This window comes from Ailuropoda melanoleuca, chromosome 14 (genome assembly GCF_002007445.2).
Source record: "Ailuropoda melanoleuca isolate Jingjing chromosome 14, ASM200744v2, whole genome shotgun sequence".
Lineage (NCBI taxonomy): Eukaryota > Metazoa > Chordata > Mammalia > Carnivora > Ursidae > Ailuropoda > Ailuropoda melanoleuca.
This window is the reverse complement of record NC_048231.1, coordinates 29,691,442-29,700,832: the sequence shown is the minus strand read 5'-3', so window position 1 is coordinate 29,700,832 and position 9,391 is coordinate 29,691,442. Positions and strand designations below refer to the sequence as shown.

The 9,391-nt window shown below is 54.5% G+C and overlaps 1 protein-coding gene across 1 annotated transcript in view; it reads left to right on the top strand.

The window, feature by feature from the left end:
* The window catches only part of GPR68 (G protein-coupled receptor 68), a 29,277-nt gene continuing 19,886 nt past the window's right edge, over positions 1–9,391 (top strand). The window contains exon 1 of the mRNA XM_034641997.1: positions 1–105. The gene's annotated coding sequence lies outside the window, so the exon portion shown is untranslated. The remainder of the gene's footprint in view (positions 106–9,391) is intronic.

Sequence of the window (9,391 nt, the reverse complement as noted above, 5' to 3'; positions counted from 1 at the left end):
CGCCCNGCCGCCGCCGCCGCCGCCGCCGCCGCGCGTCCCTCCGCTCGCGCCCGCAGCCGTCTGCGCTCAGTCGCCGCCCGGCTTCCTGCGCCCGGACCGAGAGAGGTGAGTGCGCCCGGGCAGCTGGGGTTGGGGCCGGGACAGCGGGCCAGGCAGCGTGGGGATGACAGCGGCTGTCGTCCGCCCGGCCGAGGGGACCGCTGGACCTTCAGCAAGGCTGGCTCCCCGACATCTCCTGCAGCGGAAAATTCAAAATCCAGTCTCCGGATAAAGGCCTTTGTGGGGAGTGGAGGAGAAGGGCTGGGAAGTAGGTCCCTGTCATTCCAAGGTCCACACTGATAGGGCTTTGAGGCCCCAGGGACCTACCACCCAGAGGGTGTGTCACCATGGGTGGGCAGCAGGCTAGAGGGGGCTGCCCTGACCAGGGTCCCTGTGGTGGGGGCTGATCTCAAAAGTCCAACACCATTCAGGTTCCCTGGGGACATGCCCTGACCCTGCATAACTGCAGCTAAGGCCCAGGAAAGGGCACTGGGGCAGGGTCCAAGGACCAGGTCCCAGGCTGGAGACTTCCCTGATGGGGAGGGGAGAGAGCGCAAATTAACATCTACTGAGTGCCTGCTGGTGCTGGGTACCTCTCTGGCAGCATCTCCCACCTGTCTCAGCTGTTCCCCCCTCCACTCTCTATCACTCATTCAGCAAATGGGCCCGCTGCCAGGCTGAAACCCGAGATGAGGGAGCTGGTCCCTGCCCCTACAACTCACACTCTAGCTTGGGGAGACAGGCTGTAATTCAAGGAGTAACTGGTAGAAGGTCCACGGTGCTTCTCTTTGCTGCCCTAAATGATCAGAAGCTAAGGCAATAATATCCCTGCACTGATGAGAAATTCTTAAGCCCCCACCATCAATAGTCACAGGACCCCTTCTCTATCCACAGCACCATACACACCAGTACTGGGAAGATTCCCAGGATGCCTCCTCATCCCCTTGCAGGTTTCAGTTTAAAAGTCACCTCTTCCAGGAAGGCTACCCTGACTGCCCTCCTCTTGATCAGGTACTTTGGCCCTCACTGCCCATCATCCTCTACTCATAGCTATTATCAGAGTATCGTCATTGCTGTGTCAATCCTAGCTTTTCCTCCTAAGTCAGTTTCAAAAACTCAGCCATTCAAGTTCCACTTTATTATATACATAATATTTTTCTTGAATATTTTTACTTTGGATTATGGCAGAACCTCTATTCCGGAAACAGAAACTCGAAACTTAGTCTCTTGCTACCACTATTTTTGCATCTCCCCCAGGCTGCTCCACAGCTTCTCGGGCAGAGTCCATCAATTTTTTGGTACCTTGGGTACAAGCCCTGATAACCCAGAAAGACCCCTGGGGCCCCTGGTTGAGGACAAAGAGAATCATATTCTGAAAAGAGGACAGGGACCAGGGCCCCTTCCTTCTCCCCTGCTCCAGGGCCTGACTCCCTCACTGTGTTGGGGGCAGGAGGGAGATGGACCGAGACCCCTGTCCCATCATGAAGCCTTCCCCCATCCATGTCCTCTCACTGGTGGTCCTCTCTTCTCTCTGGCCAGCCTGCACTGGCCCTGATGGTCCCTGGGTGGCTCCTCGGGGGCACAATGCAAAAGGTCCCCTGGGGCATCCCCACTGTCCAGATCCTTGACACGGGAGCCTGGGCTCCAACACGATCTCCTCCTGCCCCCTTGGCTCCTGCTGCACCAGACAGCCCTCTGGGAGCTCAGCTCCTGTCCTCCATATCCACTTAGCCACGCCAACCTGCGTGACAAATGGGGGATGTACAGGCCGCTCACTCTCCCCTGGCCAGCTCCTGCCTCTCTCCAGGCCTCTTCTCTTCCCAAACAAAAAGGCACGCAGAGCGGATTGGCATGCCCCTGCCTAGACAGATGGCCCGCAGGGCTCCTCTCTCTGCGGCAGCCCCAAGCCCGCCCATGAGAATTCGCCTGGAGAATCTCAGCCTCTCAAAGCTCGCCCTCTGCTCCCAGTTCCTGCCCGCCCTCCCCGGCGCTGCAGATGTGGGTCAGGGGTGCAGATTACGATGTCCTAAGGAACGGTCCAGCCCATCACTGAGGGGTGCCCTTCTTTGTCTTCAACTGGACCCCAGTGGTCAACTCCAGAGCAGGAGGGAGAACCCCCTTCTCACTCTGGGTTCTATGACACCTAAATACCCTTATTTTTAAAAGGAAATTGTGTTCCACTGGCAGGAGTGTAAAATCAGTACCCTCTGCCACAAACGTAAGGTAATTAAACAAATAAAAACAAGGAAAACCAAGCGGTGTTGGTTTTAAACTTAGATCAGCACCTGTTGCTTGCAGAACACACCTGAGGCTAGCTTACACAGGGAGCTTAACAAGAATTAAGACTTAAAGACACACTAACAGCCAGCTGAGACGTTCTCCTTAGTACAGTAAAACAGGTTAAGGGATAATTGGATAAAATACACGGCTAAACTTCTGTCAGTCGGCACCTACTGAGTACAGAGCCCCACACAGAGCCTGAAGTGATGCAGAGCAAGCCTTCAGTTTATCTATCCCTGAAGGGCCACTTCCTCCAGGAAGCCCACCCAGATGTGCCTCCTTAACCAGCTGTACTTCTCCTGTTGTGAGGGTTGTTATGCTTTACTGTAACAGGGTATTGGCTTCCACTCCCAAGGATAAGTTCTATAAGAACCACCACCAGGCCTGTCTTACTTCACCCTCCAGGTGTCTACTCCCAAAGGGCCTGGAGCACAGATGTTGAACAGATGAATGAATAATGAATGGATAACTGGGTTGACCTCCTTGACTTTGGTCTTGCTGGGCCCCCTCCAGCAATGCCTTTCTTTCCTCCTCCTCCTCCTCCTCCCTGTCCAAACCGCACACCTCCCATCCTTCAAGACTGTGCCTGAGAGTCCAGCTTTTCCAGCAGGCCTTTTTCAACCCACTGAGCCCACCCTGAGCTCTCCTGCCCTGGAATATTCAATCCCTGGCGGTGCCCGTGCCCAGGGGACATTCAGTGCCGTGGCCCAGTGTGCTCCCCACACCTGCCCAGGTCAAGCAGTATGGGTGACACCCCAGACGCTTCATGCCACTGTGGGCCAATGCAGCGTGGGTCCTCCTTCAAGGATGCAGCAGCATTGGGTCTGGGCATCGGTGTGAGTTCCCTCGTGCTGCTGAACAATTACTATAAGCTTAAAACGCAAATTTAATCTTATGATTCCGGAGGTCAGAAATGGTCTCGAGCTGTCAGCACAGTGGAGTTCCTTTGTGGAGGCTCCAGGACAGAAGCCACCTCATTTCCTTTTCCAGCTTCTAGAGGCCGCCTGCATTTCTTGGCTGGTGGCCAACTCCCGTCTTCAAAGCCGACTGACCCTTGCTGGTTGTGTCTCTCCCACCCGTGGAAAATCTGGGATACTCTCCTCATCGCAAGAGCCTTCAAATAATCACACCTGCCAAGTCTCCTTTAAAGAAAAAGAACCATTTTTTCTTTTGAGAGAGAGAAAGAGAGCAAGGGGAGGGGCAAGCAGTCTTCCCCCGAACGCTAAGCCAGACGTGGGGCTCAGTCCCAGGACCCCGATTTCATGACCCAAGCCAAAACCAGGAGTCAGATGCCCAACCCACTGAGCCACCCAGGTACCCCATCTCTCTCTCTCTCTCACTTTTTAAATTAATTAATTTGAGAGAAGGAGTTTGAGAGAGTGGGGGAAGGGGCAGAAGGAGAGAATCTCAAGCAGATCCCCCCACCCCCCACCCCGGCTGCTAAGCGTGGAGCCAGACACGTGCCTCGATCCCACCACCCGAGACCTTGACCTTGACCTGAGCTGAGCGGCCCAGGTGCCCCTACAAAGTCCCTTTTGCCACGAAAAGCAACATATTCCCAGGTCCCGGGGATTGGGACGTGGACATCTCTGAGGACGGGCATTATTCAGGCTGCCGTAATCGCTGTCCCAGGTAATCAGAGGGACAGCACTGTGGTGGGTGGTATATTTATAATAACTGACGTTTACGGAACGTTTCCTCTGGGCCAGGGACCATTCTGAGCCCATTCCCCAACACTCTGAGGTGGGTGCCACTGTTCTCACACTCACTGTAAGGGGAGGCGCTGAGAGGTTGAATAACTTGGCAAGTGGCAGAGCGGGGATGAGAACCCGGGCAGTCTGCCTCCACCACGTGCATCCTCCAAACCTTGGAGCTCCCCTGCTTCTCTCTGTCACCACTCTCACCTCCAGGATCCCCACCCACAGCCTGGGAGAGGCCAGGCGAGGTCTGAAGCCCAACACAGAGAATTTTCACTGAGATTTCTGGGCGAGGCCCCATCTGGGTCACAAATTCTGTGCCAGTCCCCTCTCATTGTGGCCCTGTGTCCGGCCCATCAGAGGCACCTAATTCTATCCCAGGGAGCAGCAGGGAGCTTCCCATGGCTCTCTTTAGGGGCTCCAGGCAGGTGAGTTTGGACGAGCTCCTGGATGCCACCTACCAGTCAAATTCACCTCTGCCCCGCCCCCACACCCACATCCCAATCCTATGAGTCCCACAGGAAACAACCAAAGAAACAAACCGAAGAAACTGAACCTCATTTCCCTATCTCACTATCACGAAGAAGCCTGCATACCTGGGCCAGAGGGGAACATGCAAGCCTTCCACAGGCACTGGGTGGAGAAGGGGGCCCTAACATCTACTGAGCACCCAGTAGGGGCAGGCGTATTTCTAAGAGATTTATACTTATTAATTCATTGACTACAACAACCCTGTGAGGTACTGTTGTTATCCCCATTTTTCAGATAAGGCAACTGGGGCACAGAGCAGTCATGTAACTTTCCAACGTCACATACCCTGTAGGAAGAGCCAGGATTCAGTCCATTCTCCGTAAGCAGAACCAAGGAAGAGGCTGGTCAAGGCTGGTTGAGCACTCCAAGCCTGACCCACCCTATGTCAGTCGGCCAAGCCCCCTTTTGTGCCTTCCCAGCATAACTTGCTCTCTTTGCACCTGCTAGGCTGGGCGCCTGGTTTCTCCGCCAATAGATTTCTTGACAGCACTTTTATATTCCATGCGTACACCGATCTTCATTATTACGCCAATTTTTAAAGAAGGAAACACGGGCTGCAGGGAGGCTGCAAAACTTGCCAGAGCTCTTCCAATCACAAAGCAACAGGTTTGGGATTTTAAAGCAGTCAGATGCTACCCCCTCCCCCAACGGCCTGAGCCTGAGCAAACCCAGCCTGAAGGCCTCCTCCGGAAATCTGCAGTCCAGCCAGGCACGCAACAGGGTTTCCCCCGCTCACCAGATGTGTGCTCACACTTCGTCTAGGTCTGCCCTCCCTCTCCACCAGCCTCAGAGTTTCCTGCCTTCGGGTGGCCACATTAGTCACACTCTGTCTGAGAGCCCAAGGATTATCTGAGTGGGAGCGGAAACAACGTTGTGTTAATCAGGTCAGTCTGATTAATCAGTTCAGGCCCAAACCTGCTGGAGTGTGGTTGATGCCAGGAAAGCGAATTCTCAGAAAAACCAGCTTCTTGCTGCTTGAAACTGTCCAGGGATGAACTTGACTCTGCAGTGGCAAGCATTTCTCAAAAGAAAAGTCAGACACACCAAGAGGAGTTGCTAGGAGGCCCACAGCGACAGAAAGCACAGGGCAGGGGAGTCCGCAAGAGGCAGAGCCCCGGGGCCGAGCTGGGGCAGCGGCGAGCTGGCGCGGTAGCAGAGTGAGGAAGCAGGGACTCATTCTGTTATTCTGGGGATAAAGACAGATTTCCTCTGAGGCTGGCCAGCTGTGCTAATTGGAAGAAACAACTGGAAAAAACAGTAATTTTTTTAAAGTAGATAATCTGTGCACATTCTAAACTATGTGCCTATTCTTCCATTAGTGTGAGTTTGCAGGGAAGACGCATCTGGTCCCTCCGTTTGTGTGTGTATCAGTCAGGGTCCTGGCAGGAAGCGGAGGCGCCGACGGGCAGGGTGACCGAGGAGAGGCTAACCCAGGCACGGTTTTTCAAAGGTGAGGATAGTCAGGGGAACCAGTGTAGGACGCTGCAGCAGCCTGGGCCTGGCATCTCGGGGCAGCTGCCACTACCCCAGGCTGGAGGGAGGAGAGGACAGGGACTCCAGCAGCGCCTAAAGGGAGGCAGCCAACCCGAACTAACCCTGGCAGGAAGAGAAATACTCCCTCCTCGTCACTCTCCTGCCATCCTCTGATCCCAGTTGGTGCCTTCCATTCGCCAAGCCCAACAGAAGCCAGAGGGCAAGGGAGGCTGGGGATCCAATCCATGGAGTAGCATGGAGACAGGTAGAGAGTGGATCTGGATGGGCCGATAAAAAGCCCTCGGCACACTTCCGGCCCTGGTGCGACACTCTCTTTCATCCATCCCCTCTGCTACCATTGCCGAGCACCTGCAGGGGCTTCCCTAACCAGACACTGGGAAAACGCAAATGCCAAGACCAAAAACCCAGGAGAGACTGGAAAAGCAGCAATGGACGTAAACGTCACTTCTGCCAGGTATGGAGAAATTCTGCCCGCCTCTCTGGAGTCCAGCTCATTGTGGGAGATGATTGCTGTGGGCAAGAAAGACGGTTATTAGTGCAGTGTCTCAAATCAGCATTCCAGGAGCATGGGCCATAATTTGCCATCCCCTAGAACCAGAAAAGTTCTGGAAAACAATGCATGCTTCATTTTAACTTAGTGAGCTGTTTGTTGTCTACAAGGCCAATGCCTGGTTTTATTTACAAAAGAACAAATTCTGCCGCCCCTGCCAAGGACTGGACGTCGTAACACCAAGAAACACAGCCAACGCTAGCCAAAAGGTGACATTTTCGGCAGCGCGGTGAATCTCTTTGCTTCTCCAAATCTAGCCTCTTCTTAGGGAGAGCATGGCCAGAGATGCCAACCCTTTTCCCACTGGCCAATTCTGGATCTTCAAGTAACTAGTATAGGTGCCATGCTGTCCTGTCTCTAGAAAGTGAAGCATGAATCCAAACGGAACTTGTTTTAATTGAAGAGTATTGACACTTCTAAAAGGTTCTGGGTTTAGAGATCCATAAACAGAGACTGCGTGCTAGAAAGAGAAAGGCAGGGAGAGAGGGGGCCACCATCTGATAAGTTACAGTGTGTGTACCCTCCCCTGCCCCGCCCCGGAATTGTGCATCTGGCAGCCAGGACAGGATTCACTTTGTAACAAACTTTCTACATGGCATGCACCGTATGGACCCTTGGGAGCCAGAATCCTGGATCTGGCAACTGACGATGGGCTTTAAAACACCCCCACTTCTCTCCTGGGGGGTCAGGAGGAGGCAGCACATAATTGCTGCAAGTAGCAGCTTCAGTTGGGACTCTGTTCAAGTCCTGGTTCAGACACTCAGAACTGAGTGGGCTCGGGTAATTCATTGAGCCTCAGTTTCCTGATCTGTAAAATGGAAAGAAGAAAACTACTTGTTGGAATGCAAAGAGACCATTCACAAGCACTAGGGACACAGTAAGCATTCAACAGATAAGAGCCATATATAAGAGGGTATGGAGGGGGGACAATAACAGCAAACACCCATGGAGCCCTAGTATCTGCTGGGCTTCGAGCTAAGAGCTTTCCCTGATTTAATCGTGAAATCACCTCAATTCCCTTGTGAAGCAGTGGCCCTGTTTCACACATGAGGAGCTAGGCACAGAGAGGTTGAGGGATTTATCCAAGGTCGCCCTCCTAGTAGGGAGCACTCTAGACACTCGGGCTTTGAAGGCAAACTCTGAACAACTCTTCTCAGCTTGGCAATTTTTTAGATGTGCCTTTTTATGGCATACATGGTTAATCCAGAAAACTCCATTTGTGAAGATTTTGCAAGGAGGAATTTCAAAATGAGAACTAGCGCAAGAGGCTGTTGAAGCCTCTGAGGAGAGCTTGCCAGGAGGTTCTTGCCACCTCTGCCTCCCCTGCCTCCCCTCCCCTCTTGTCCACTGTCCATGTCCCTCCAGAGCCTCACGGAGGGGCCCAGGCACAAAGTGCGCGGCTTTGAGCCACCCAGAGGGCTTAGCTGAAGGTGAGACATCGACCTCTCTCTTTAGCGCTCTGCCTGCTCTCTGGTTGCCCTCCAGCCTAACCCCTGACCATTGGTGCTCATGACCAGTGGCACAAGCCTCTGCAGACTCCCGCAGTGACCACTCCCAGAAACTCACTTTACAAACAGGAATGGGGTGCTCTCCTCTGAGACAGGCGCTGGGCCAGGAGTGAGTGTCCTGCAGAGAGACAGCTGGGTGCCAGTGACCCCAGTGGACGGTGTGAAAGATGCTGGGAAGGGAGCCAAGGGAGCACAGCACAAAGAGGGACACAGAGTTAAGGAATGCGCATGTGAAAGAGCAGAGGTGCTGAAAGAACGTGTAAGGGTAGCTTGGGGTCGGATGCTGGCTCTGGACTCACCTGCCTCGGTTTGAATCTCAGTGCCTCCACTTATTAGCTGTGTGACATCGGGCTCATTACTTGACCTCTCTGTGCCTCATCCCCTCCATGTGCAAAATGGGGATGATAACAATAGGTACCTAATAGAGTGGTGAGGAACAGAGAGTTCCGTGCATCTAAGCGCTGGGCACAGTGCCTGGCACACAGTAGGCACTCGACACCGCAAGCTCTGGCTACTGTTACTGCCGTGAGCTTGTGGAGCAGAGAGCAGGCGGACTGCCATAGGCCTCCTTGAATTCTCAACAAACCCAGCAGGAGGTCCTCTGTGTTGTGCCTGGCCACCCATGACTCAGGCACACTCAGGCCCGGGGAAGCACCAGGGCAGGGATCCAGGAGGCAGAAAACCAAACGGCAGACTCCTAGGCTGGGCCGCTGGGGCTGAGGTCAGGGGCGGTGAGAGAGGCTCAGGGCAGCAGCCACGGGATTGCACGTCCTGAGTAGTGACCAGTGTGCTGGCGCTGACAGTAAGGACAGGAAAAGGACAGAAAGGTGCTTCCCGGACTCTCCTCTCAGCTTCCCTGGGATGTGGCTGAGAAGGACCCTTATCCTTTTGCAGGCAAGGCCACACTGAGCCCACACTTGGCCGCTCCAGAGCCTGTTCCGGGGACACAATGGTAGTGGGGGTGGGGAGTGCTGTGCCTCTAGGACAGGTCTGAGCGACTGTGGTTTTTCCTGGCGGGCGCCTAGCCTGTGGCCTGTGGTCAGTGAAAGGCAGGGCAAGGACCGGCAGGGCTGGGTGTGCCCGACGGGGTGGGGTGGAGGGAAGAGGGGCGAGGATGGGGGAAATCGGGCCACCACGAGGAGGAGGGCCTGGCCAGGAAATAGACCCGCCATTGCTCCCAGACCACCTCTGCCGGCAACCAGAAGACGCCGTGCCCACCCTGCTTGCTGCGCGCTGGCCCTAGCAGGGCACGCGGACAACGCGTGGGGTGACTGCGCCTGGCACCCTGGCCC